Source organism: Eschrichtius robustus, chromosome 10, assembly GCF_028021215.1.
Source record: "Eschrichtius robustus isolate mEscRob2 chromosome 10, mEscRob2.pri, whole genome shotgun sequence".
Taxonomy (NCBI): domain Eukaryota; kingdom Metazoa; phylum Chordata; class Mammalia; order Artiodactyla; family Eschrichtiidae; genus Eschrichtius; species Eschrichtius robustus.
Window position 1 is genome coordinate 86,531,976 of NC_090833.1, and position 12,957 is coordinate 86,544,932.

Sequence of the window (12,957 nt, forward strand, 5' to 3'; positions counted from 1 at the left end):
ATATATATATTTTTTTTTTTTTAAGTACTTGGTGTGTTCGTTGGCTAAGCACCCCAAAAGATGGACCCACTGAGTCCAGTACAATTTCTGGCAACTCTGGTATGACATGTGCCCTGACCAGGGACAAGGGGAGCCGACCACACAGGAGTGAGGTAGACTTATTCGCTTCTGGTATTGGTCAGATCATCCGGGTTCTCTTGGTCAAACATTGTTCTTCTGGGTATCTATTGGTTCAGAGACTGCTCGCCCCCTGGATCTCTGTGGGCAAAGTGGTCACGCGAACGACTCTGTTCAGTGCTAGTGTTATCGAGTCCAAGCTCGCCATGCTCGCCTAACGACAGGCCAGTGAATCGGAGAGCTGTTGAGGCAAGGAATACGACTTTATTTGGAAAGCTGGCAGACCGACAAGATGGCAGACTAGTGTCGCTGAAAAACCATCTTATCAGGGTTTGGATGTCAGTTTCTTTTATCGCACACAGAAGGGGAGGAGATGAGGAAGTAAAGTAAAAAGGCCATAAGTTTTGCCAATATCCCCTAAAATGGCCAGCCTCAGGGAGGGGATGTGTTCATTTCTTCTTTCTTCCAGCCATCCACAGGTGGGCAGGGTCAGATTGTCTCCCTGAGAGCTGAACAGAGGCACTTTAGTTTAACATTCAGGCAGAGGGGCACGGTTCCCTGAGGCAGGCCATTATGTATGATTATAATAACAAAAGCGATGAAAAGCAAAGGTTAAATTCAAAGAAACAGATCAAACATGGAATCCAATTTAGCTCTTCCATGTTACACCAGCAGACTTCAGAGGGTGTGTAGAATTCAGGACCGGTGCTATAATAGGTAGGGATATCAGGATAGCCTCACTTTTGATTAAAGCAGAATTTGAGAAGCACACAACTGGGCTTGGGTATTTGATTTCACCCTGGGTTTGAGTCCAGGGGTTCTGATTTCTATAACTGGGAGGTTGCATTCCTGCCGGTAAGGAACCACAGGTCTCTGTGAGTGGGAACTCCATTCCTACTATTCTGGGAGGTTGCATTCCTTCCTATGGGAAACTAGAGACCTCTGGGTTTAGAAGCCACCTTTTCTGTGACTGGAGGGGTGCGGGGGTTGAGTTCCTTTTTAATAAGAAACAAGAGACCTCTGGGTTCAGGGAACACAGGTGCGAACAGGGTCCCTGAAATCACTCTTCCAGATGGCAGAAACTGACTGCCAAACTTGGATCTGATTATCTTATCTGTTTAAAAAAATTAGTTGAAACTGAGTTCCTCGGCGACCTTAGAAAAACTATTTTTGATCTCGGATGGCCTTGAAGCAGGATTTCGGTTCCTGGCCAAAGACTGAAGTCAGGCTGCGGCAGTGAGAGCACTGAGTTCTAGCCACTAGACCACCAGGGACCAGTGGCCAGTGACAAGGCCCTGGCCCGTCAGCTGTGTAGAAATGAATTTCCACATAGACCCGGGAAGCCGTGAAGCAAGTAAAGTGTTTATTAGGAGGAAAAAGAGTACAGTACTTGTGGATAGACACACGGCCGGGCTCAGAGAGAGAGTCGCGCCCTCATGATAGAATCTCTTTTATGGGGCATTTCTCCTGGGTTTCCTTTGACCAATCATCTTGCTTTGCCTGGTTCTGGGTCTGTATTTGGTATATCTCAGGGTCCTCCTATGTGTGCATGTGCATCTCTTAGCCAAGGTGGATTCTAGCGAAGAGGCCTATGGGTAGGTTGGCATCACTTACTGTGGGGTGGTGCCCCCTCACTTTTTGACCTCCAAGGAGTCTTTCTGCACACGTGTAGTCAGGAGGGTGTCCTTGACTTCAAGAATGAGGAATATGTCGTCTTTTGTCTTCTATCTGGGCAGGGTCCAGCCTCCTCTCTCGATTGTCCTGCTATTGATATTTTGGAGTTTCTATCCACAGGGAACGAACTCCAGCTGCTTAGCCTGGGGCCCAACTATCTCCTGCCTCACTTTCAGGCTCAAGATGAGCAAACTCTGGTATCTATAACTCACGTTAGTCAGCCTTTGAGAATGGCTGCCTCCCTGTGGTACATCAGAATAGGAAACAACATTTCTGTTCCCAACTGTAGTCCATTGGAATGTATTCTAAATTGGAAATCTTTTGAGTATCAACCCACGCGAAAAACCAGATGGCGTTTCTCAGTAATGCTGCCTGGCCCCAGTACTTGTTAGAAGATCAAGAAAAGTGGCCAGAAAATGGGTCTCTAAATTATAATACCACCCTGCAATTGGATCTTTACTGCAAAAGGTTAGACAAGTGGGATGAGATTCCCTATGTGCAGTGCCTTATGGCACTTTACCAAAATAGGGGCTGCAGCAACGCCAAACGCAGCCCAATCACCAGATCTGGAGACCAGCAGCGGGAGGGGGAATTAAAAACAGCTGTCCTTCTTTTACACATCTAGTCTTTACAGGACCAGAGGTCCTACAGAAACAATCCAAAGCCTACCAATCCTTTCACGACTCCCAAAACCTCCCCTATTCGTCTTAAGAGGCTTATAAGTATTGAGAAAATTTTTTTCTGATCTTAAGGTAACACAAGTTTCTTCTAGGAGGAACTTGCATTTCTCCTCTTAGGTCTTCTCCAAGCATTCTTATCTAGGCCATCTTTAAAATGCAAATTTCAGGAAGGTAACTATTATCAAAAGAAAAAAAGAAAGAGGGGGTAGGTAATTCGGAACTTGACTTGTCAAGGACAAATACAAAGTGTCGTCTCTATAAATATTAGTAAAAAGGGGTTAACCATCTAAACAGGTGACCTTCATTTGTTCTGTTTGCCAGAAATGCAATTTGAACCCAACCTCTTTTGTAACTGATGAGTTTTGTACTATTGTACCGGATTCAGGGCTGACCCATGTGCCAAATGCTGCAGGTGGGCCCAGCAAGATGAGAGCTGAAAACTGACTGCTGAGTTCAGCTGTGGGGACCTCGGTGCTGATGATTGTGCCCAGGGTTGTCAGATGGGGGAGCACTGGATGAGGTAAGTTGGTGGGACCACCAGGAAAGACAGCTACTGACTCTTCACATAGCCCGAGGCAAGGGGGGGGCTGATGCCACCGCAGATAGCAGGAAGAGCAGACCCGTGAGGACCCAGTTAACTCTTTGCTCCTTGGGCAACTTTTCAGGAGAAATACTGCAGAGAGCTAAAAAGGGGGGAGGGCCTTGGAAAAGAAATATTTCCTTAAATATAAAATTTGAAGTGTAATGACTAGTATTTTTGGCCTGGCCACTAGTTATAGCAGCTCTATTCAAGTGTTTGCCCATTTATGTGTCAGACATTTAGTCTCTGGGGATCTCAGATTTGATGGGACTGTAAAAGTCCAGCCCAGCCCTCCTGAAGTTTAATCCCTTGGAAACTATCCCTGGTAAGAGGTGAAGCACTCAGGATTGGGGTTGGGCAGGCCTGCTGGATTCCCAGCTCCAGTTCTCCCCAGCCTGGAGACCTCAGCCAGTTACCCAATCTTGCTAAACCCAGTTTATCTGTTGGTAAAGTAGGATGGTTGTTCCAGCTCGGAGGGGTGTCATGAGCAAGACGTGATATGATGGCAGAGTGCTCAACTCCCAGCCGGACACAGAGGACACACTAAGTACATGGAAGAGACCTCTGTCTAGCTCAGCTATTGATCCCTGTTACCCATAATGAAGGGACGCCCACTACTTACAAGACAAAGCATCCCCTTAGATATAGGCCACTTTGCATGGTGGTCAGGTACACAGACTCTGGAGCTAGATGGCCTGGGTCTAGGTCTCAGCCTTACCCTTTACTGGTGGTATAGGCCTGTGCAAGGTCGGTAACAAGGTCGGTAACTTGCACAGGCCTATACCACCAGTAAAGGGTAAGGCTGAGACCTAGACCCAGGCCATCTAGCTCCAGAGTCTGTGTACCTGACCACCATGCAAAGTGGCCTATATCTAAGGGGATGCTTTGTCTTGTAAGTAGTGGGCGTCCCTTCATTATGGGTAACAGGGATCAATAGCTGAGCTAGACAGAGGCAACATTTGGTTCATCTGTATATTGGGGCTAATGACTGTAGCCACCTCATAAGGTTATACAATGATGCAGGTACAGTGTTTAAGAACCACGCCCAACCTATAGTAAGTACATGCCATGTAAGCTTTGTTATATGAGTAGTGACAATGTTACTAAACTGAGGAAGCCAATACTCAAGAAAGTGTTGGTTGGAAAGGAAAGTTTGCTGTACTCAGGAGGCCAGCAGCCTGGGGAAAAGGCAGACTCATGTCCAAGAACCAACTCCAAAGATTCTGCTTGACCATGAAAGTTTTTTTTTTTTTTTTTTTTTTTTAAAGAGAGGATTTATTCACAAAGCAGCCGAGCGAGGAACCAGGAGAACAAATCTCAAATCCACCTCCCCGAAGGCGAGGCGCTGGGGTCTTTTTTTTTTTTTTAAGATTTTTGATTGATTGATTGATTGATTGATTGAGTGCTGTGTTGGGTCTTCGTTTCTGTGCTAGGGCTTTCTCTAGTTGCGGCAAGCGGGGGCCACTCTTCATCGCGGTGCGCGGGCCTCTCACTATCGTGGCCTCTCTTGTTGCGGAGCACAGGCTCCAGACGCGCAGGCGCAGTAGTTGTGGCTCACGGGCTCAGTCGCTCCGCGGCATGTGGGATCTTCCCAGACCAGGGCTCGAACCCATGTCCCCTGCATTAGCAGGCAGATTCTCAACCACTGCGCCACCAGGGAAGCCAAGGTGGAAGCCAACCATGAAAGTTTTTAAAGGAAGAATCATTTGGGGAGGGGGTCAGAGTCTTCATTATCTTCCACTGTGTGCAGACTTTCCTCTGATTGGTTGGTAATAGGGCAGTATTTCAGGAATCTTGGGCTCAGCCTGAAGTTACCACCTTCCACCCAGGTAGGGGCCTTAGTGCCTGCAGAAGAACTCAAAGATATTGTTGTATTTACTACTTGAGAAAGAACCAGGACGCTGCCCCAGGGCTGCACTATTGTTTCTTGACTGCTCCTCCTTTGTTTCTGCATTCCCTTCCTTCCATGATTAGCAACTATTTGAATCTGCCCTTTGGAACTCAGGGAAAGTCTAGAAGGCTGAATGAAGCCTATTTCCTACAAACTAGAGATGAGACACAGAAAGAATTTGTACCCAGAGAGCCCTTACAGGGTCCTGCTCTATTTCAACAACTGTTGTTTTCATCAGAACAGAAGAAAGTTCCCTTGTCATCAAAAAGGGGCTGAAGGGACTTGGGAATGGAGACTCAGATTGTACTTGCCTGTTGTGCAGTTATGTCCCATCCATCATGTCGTTGATTGTGACTAGCTCTTTTCTGGGTCAAGATACATAAACCCATCACCCGGGTGTTAGCCGGAGTCAGGAAGGTGCATGACCAGAGGACAGTGGACACCTCTGCACATGGAATTTCTCCCTGTGCTGCAACAATTTCACCTCCTCACACATCACAAAACACATTCACCTCACACAATACTGCAGATTTGCGTAGTGTGTGAGCCATTACCAATTTTGTTACAGCTGCACTGAACCCATTGACTCCTTGAGACTCCTTCCCACACCATGCTCCATTTCTATGATGGCTCCCCCTCTCCTGCTCCACCCCACTCCCCAGTGATCCATTCTCCTACCTAAAAAATCAGCTTTCTTTTCTTACCCCTGCTGATAGTAAACTGGCTGATTATTGCAGCAGCAGGATGGAGCTCATGGTGCAATTGCAGGAAGGCTCAGCCAGCCCTGTGGGGACCTCTGAAGCTGGGGTGACCCTTCAGAGTAGTCTGTAGCTGGGGCAAGGGGGCCAGAACTTCTATCCCCGTGTCAACCTGTCATTGGCTCTAGGCTGCTGTGGGAAGGGTCATGACATAGGAGAGGTAGCTTTCTTCTGCCCAAGCAATAGTCCCAGGAGCTGCAGAACAAGTTCTTTGACTTCAGTGAGGAACTAGGTGAATAATAACCAAAGAAGTGTAGGAACTGGGGTGAGGCAAGCGTCTCTCTGCAGCTCTCAGTTTTCTTTTCCTCTGTGTGTCATCACTCAGACACTCTCTCCCCTTGAAGGAGCATGTATGGCCAAAGGCATTTCCAGACCTATGTTCTACCAGCTCAGCTACTCCCCACCCCCCGGTTCCAGCAAAAATCCAATGTTGAACTCTCACTGGTCCAGATAAGTGATCATCCCTCAGCCAATGATTGTCATTATTGAGATAACACTGAATCTCCTCTAACCTATAAAAAAAGTAAATAATTATAAACATTAGCATTTTGCCTGTTATACAGGTTCAATGAAATCATGCATAAAAGCTTAGCTCCTGAAAATTAATAGATGCTTAATCTACTGCTATTGTTAGAATTTAGATAGGTATTGAGGGTTGATATCCAGGATGGAACATTCTGGAGTTAAAAAGAATGAGAAATAGCATAAGAAAGCTGAGTCGAGTTTGAGGGACAGTGAGCCAACCAGATTGACAAGGTGGAAGGTTGTGATGAGAGAAGAATAGTGGAGAAGCCTGGAGAGTAGATTGGCTGAGACAATGGAGTGTTTGAACATGAGAATAAGGCGTTTGAATGTAGTTCTGGAGGCCATTGCCACTGCAGGTGGGGTCTGGTCTGCAGTGTTCATTACCTGTCTACGATAAGTATAGAGATTGGGAGTAAAAAGTCACAGCAATTTGACAACAAATGTATGTCTAAGGAACCTAATAATAAAAAATTGGGACCTGTATTTTATGTCTTTTTAATCTCATTTTTCTTGAAATTCACTTTTATTGTATTCTACAGAAGCAATGACCCATGATGGATTGGGAATGTTTTTTAAAACCAGTCTTTCACCGCAAATAGTTTGAGAAGCACCACTGAGGACGGCAGAGGACCTTCAAAGTTTTATGACAAATGACATGCGACAAGATTCTACTTATCCTTGATGTAACGCTTGGGGTAGATTGAAGTGGAGAGAAAATGGAGAAAGAGACCAAGTGGGAGGCTCCCAGGGCCGTCTGGGTGGGAGCCAATAAAGGCCAGTGGGAGCAGAGATCAATATTCTGTTATAACCTAAATGGGAAAAGAATTTGAAAAAGAATAGATACATGTATATGTATAACTGAATCACTTTGCTGTACACCTGAAACTAACACAACATTGTTAATCAACTACACTCCAATATAAAATAAACATTTAAATGATGAAGTCATAAAAAAATAAAAAATTTAAAATTTAAAAGACAAACAAAAACAAACCACTCACAAGACTATCACCTGGAGATTCTTTTAACTAATCGAAAGTATTTCACTCTGTGAGTATACCAAAACACTTCTCACTAGACTCCTACTGATGATATCCATTGAATTGTTACTGTTTTTAAAAATAATAATGGGGACTTCCCTGGTGGCACAGTGGTTAAGAATCCACCTGCCAAAGCAGGGGACATGGGTTCGATCCCTGGTCCAGGAAGATCCCACATGCCACGGAGCAACTCAGCCCGCGAGCCAAAACTACTGAGCCCATGCACCGCAACTACTGAAGCCCCTGCACTCTAGGGCCCACGTAGTGCAACTACTTAAGCCCATGCGCCTACAGCCCATGCTCCACAGCAAGAGAAGCCACTGCAATGAGAAGCCCACGCACCGCGATGAAGAGTAGCCCCTGCTCACCGCAACTAGAGAAAGCCCGCCCACAGCAACAAAGACGCAATGCAGCCAAAAAAAAAAAAAGTGATAATAATAATAATAATGTATGATGCAGTGATGTATATTCATGTACACCAAGTGTTGCCCGTATGTCCAAATCTTTCCTTTTAATAAATTCTTCCAAGTGTAATTTCTCAAGAAAAAAAAAGAAAGAAAGAAAAAAAGAAAAAGGGCATAATGGAACATCCATGGGCTGGGTTTCTTGAATGTGTCTTCACTGCCTGTCATCTGATTTAATCCCTATGACAATCTCCTGAGGTTCTTAGCTCCATTTTCATAAAGCTTAGACAGGTTTACTGTCCTGCCCAATGCCATACAGTAATAAGTAGCTGAGTGGGGATTTGAACCCAAGCACTAAACATACTGCTTCTGTAGCATGGGATGAGACTAAGAAGGAAAACACCCAGATTCCAGGACCAGCTCTGCTAGAAACCAGTTTATCTTATGAATGTCAATCTCTTTGGGCCAAGCTTCCTTACTTGTAAAATAAGGAGGTGAAAGTAAATGTTTTTGCAAAATTCCTTCCTTCTTTTGCATACTTTGACTCTGAGTAATAATAATAGCTAATGTTTGTTGAGTTCTTATTAAATGCCTAGCATTGTGCTGTGTGGTTTTAAACAAATTATCTCATTTGATCCCACACACCCTTATGAATAAAAGCAGCTATGATTCCACTTTGACAAATGAGGAAACTGTGGTTTGGAGACATTAAGTAGCTCTCCCGAGGTCACACAGCTAAGCAGCAGGGTTAGCAGGTTCTAACTCAGAGACGCTGCCTCAGGAGTCTACTTCTTAGCCTGTCTGGCTTCCAAGATCTCTGTAGCCCAGTTCTCTCCTGCCTCAAGCCTGGGCCACCTGCTGTCTCCTTGCCTGAAACAGTTCACCCCTCTCCCTGAGCTCACTTGTCCCTGGTAATTCTTGGCCACCAGACAGGTCTCTGAGGCCCAGCTCCCCGGAGCTGGGTCAGCCACCCTCCTGTGGGCCCTCACTGCCCTTTGGACCTCCTCCATCATCTAATTATTCCAGTGCTTGGTACCTTTTCTGCCCCCCACACTGGGCTACAAGCTCCAAGGAGGGCAGGAACTGCCCTTGCTGCCCCAGGACATAGAACAATGCATCATACTGTAAAAGGGTAATGTTTTTACTTAGAGCAGCACTCGCTGAGGAGATATCAAAATGGAATGCTGCTTCACCTCAACTCATTCTAGCTGGCTGAAGGATGCTAGACCCATAGTAGAACTCACCGAAGACTCTTTTGTGACCAATGAACAAGGGACTTTTTCTAAGCCATCCTATCCAGGGTACATGCTGTCAATCCTCAATTAGCATAGCTACCACGAAACCTATTTTTCCTAATTCCTAAAACAAAAAAGCCTGAGTTTTCTCCTCCCAGAAAACAAGTGAGTGAATTTCTTCACTTGCCTGACAAGTAAATAAATTCAGCATTATTATAATTAGTAGTAGTAGTAGTATAGTTATGTATGTATGGCTCTCTCTGATGGTCATTGTATTATTCTTTGACAGCACATAGTAAGTACAATAAATATTTGTTGAGTGTCATAAATACAAATAACTGTTGCATCAGGTGAGGAATGATATGCACATGGATTCCTCAGGAACCAGGAGGAAGGCAGAATCCCTTCTCCGTGAGGTAACCGGGGAAGCGTTCACAGAGGAAGTGAGGGGTGAACTTGGGTTTGGTAGTCATCCTCTACTTTTTCATAATCTACCAGCCTCTTTGTTCCAGACTTCCTTTTCCAGCATAGGTCCCACAAGGCATCATTTCTTTAACATTCTTGGCAATATTCTCAACTCCTTGCCCTCCTGTATTTCCATCACCTCCTCCAGGATAAACCCAGCTATTTGCTCTCTCCACTGATCACTCCACTGGAGAAAGTCATACCAACTGGCTCACCATAGATTCATAAAACCACACTTGGCCCTCAACACTGTTGGACATTTCTCCAATCAATTCACCCGCCTATTCTCAAACCTCCAGCCCCTCACCTCCAACTTTATTGATTAAATAAAAGCTTTAGGTAGGAGCTCTTCAACTTCTGCCTAAGTGAGAAATCGAACTACATCTGCCTCTAATCTGACCCTCCTTCCTTCCTCCTAAAACCAATCCTGCATCTGAGCCTTGGAGCCCATCTGTTTGCTGTCTCAGCAAACCCTGCCCCACTGTTGAGTGTCTGCTTCTTGTTCATTCAACTACCTCCTCTCAAATGGATCTGTCTTATTATCTTATTATGTTCAAATCCCTCACATCTTAAAAGGAAAACAAACAAAATCCTTCCCTTGCCCCCCTTTCTCCTCTCCAGCTACCATTTCACAGTCAAGACTTGTGAGAAAATGTAAAAAGGGTCAACGACTATAAAAACTTGCTCCATTTTCACAACCTATTGTGGGTTAGCTTTGAACCCGATTTGCCCATTGAATAAACACTCACCAGGGTCACTGATGACTTCCATGTTGCTAAACTCAGCATACATTTTCAGTTCTCCTCTTGACTTCTCAGGAACATTAGACATTGTCGACTGCTCCGTTTTTCTTGCAACACTGTCTTGGTTCCTTTGTCACATGCCCTCCTGCTTTGTCTTCTACCTCTCTGGAGCTCTTCAGGGACCCTCTTGGTAGCAGTCTCCCAAGGCCAGCCCATGGCTTTAATTACCATCTGTTTTCTAATGGCTACTAAACTCCCATCTCTATCCCAGATCTCCCCTTGGAGCTCCAGATTCCTACGTTGAGTTGCTTCATATTTTCAAAAAGACCCCATTGTTTCTTTTTAGAGAAGTTTTAGGTTCACAACAAAATTGAGAGGAAGGTATAGAGATTTCCCATACATGCTCTGCCCCACACATGCACGGCCTCCCCATTATCAACATCACTCACTAGAGTAGTATATGTGTTACCAAGGATGAACCTACATTGACATATCATCACTCAAAATCCATAGTTCACATTAAGGTTCACTCTTGGTGTTGTGCATTCTATGGGTTTGGACAAATGTATAATGACATATATTCATGATTATGTTATACAGAATATTCTCATTACCCAAAAAATCCTCTGTGTTCTGCCTATTTATTCCTCCCCACCACCTTGCCACTGGCAACCACTGATCTTTTTACTGTCTCCATAGTCTTGCCCATTCCCCAAATGTCATAGTTGGAATTATACACAACGTGGCTTTTTCAGATTAGCTTTTTTCACTTAATAATATTCATTCAAGTTTCCTCATGTCTTTTCATGGCTTGATAGCTCTTTCCTTTTTAGTGCTGAATAATATCCCATTGTCTGAAAGAACCACAGTTTATTCAACCATTCACCTACTGAAGGACATCTTGGTTGCTTCCAATTTGGGCAATAATGAACAAAACAGCTATAAACATCCTCTTGCAGGTTTTTGTGTGGACATAACTTTTCAACTCCTTTAAGTAAATACCAAGGACCATGATTGCTGGTTTGTATGGTAAGTGTATGTTAGTTTTGTAAGAAACCACCAAACTGCCTACCAGAGAGGCTGTACCATTTTGCATTCCCACCAGCAATGTATGAGTTCCTGTTGTTTCACATCCTGAAGAGAGAAGCAGAGGCTAGAGTGATGCAGCCAGACACCAAGGAACACCTGGAACCCCCATAAGTGGTAAGTGTCAAGGAGGGTTTCTCCCCTAGAACCATCAAAGGAAATACAGCTCTGACAACCCCATGATTTCAGATTTAGCCTCCAGAAATGTGCAGGAATACATTTCTGTTGTTTTAAGTCACCCAACTTGTGGTACTTTGTTATGGCAGCCACAGGGAACTAATACAGGGCCAATTCAAATCCCCTGATCGAATTCCTTCATTTTACAGATGAGAAAAATAATATCTTAGCAAGTATGAAATGTTTCCACATAACTGATGACATTCAATAATCATAGCAACTCTCCAAGATAGCGGTTGTTGCGCAAGAGGAGGGAACTGAAAGCAGTTCAATGATTCGCCTGATAACAAGCAGCTGAGCACTGGAGCAGCAGGTGGATTCTTCTTGCAAAGTTCATACTCTTCCCACCAATTCTCTCTGCCTGTGTCTCTGAGGGGTCCAACGACATATCCACATCACACAGCTGATGAGGAACAGTCTAAAATAGAGGACTTTTTTCCCTCCCATTTCTGCTCCAGGTACAATAGGCTGCATCTCAAAACTGTCGAACCACCAAGAGACTGGTTCTGCGGGATGACCTCAGAGCTCATAACCTAGATCCTTGGGCTAAATAAAAATTGATGTCTCCAAACAACAGGGGTCATAAGCTGCAAGTTACTTGAATGAATTGTATGGGCTATTCATTTCTTTATGAAATATGCTTTAAGATTCTCCAAACACTCAGAAAGTCAAGATAATCAACAGCTCTCCCAGGCCAAGCAGGTTTGGGGGACCCTCCATTCCAGTCTGTCTTATAAAATATTTATGTGCTGCAAGGGGCACTACATCAAAGTCCCAATGGTTCTAATGGTAATGAGTGAACAATCCTGTTGAGCAAATAATCAAAGAACAATAAAAATTGTTCTTGTGATAAAACCCCCTAGTTTGCAATTACTTAGCAGTTTAAAGTCACTTCGTTTGGGAAATTTTGCCTCTGAGAAAGGCTGAGGCTCTCATTCAGAGGCCAGTTAAATTAGGAGCAACACATTAGCTGGGGAGTCTTAATTCATTTGGGGTTATTTGCAGCTTTGATTATAATTCAGATACAGCCAGAGCCATCCTTTGGAACATTTTCTTGCCTCAGCGGGCACTGCAGGTGATTGGGTCCCCGGGAGATGCCACCAGCCAAGTGACCCAAGGCTGCTGTGTTACCAGATTCTGCTCTAGACCCATTCTCCCTGCTGCTATGGGAGAGTCACAGGAAGTGAGAACCCTTAATAAGATCTTTCTTCTGTAAAAACAGCTTTGTTGAGGTATAATTAACAGATAATAAAATGCATACCTTTAAATTAGATAAGTTTTGACATGTGTATATACCTGTGGAAATAACCTCATAATCAAAATAATAAACATATCATTGCTATCTCAAATTTCCTCATGCCCTTTACAATCTACCCCCCCAAAATACTCCCCCACGCCAGTCCCGCCCCCCACCTGCACACGTGAGAACACACACATATTCAGGCAACCACTGGTCTGCTTTTCATTGTTATAGATTAATTAGTTTGTATTTTCTAAGATTTCATGTAAATGGAATCATACAATATGCACTCTTGTTTTATTTTTTCACACAGCATAATTATTTTGAGATTCATCTACGTTG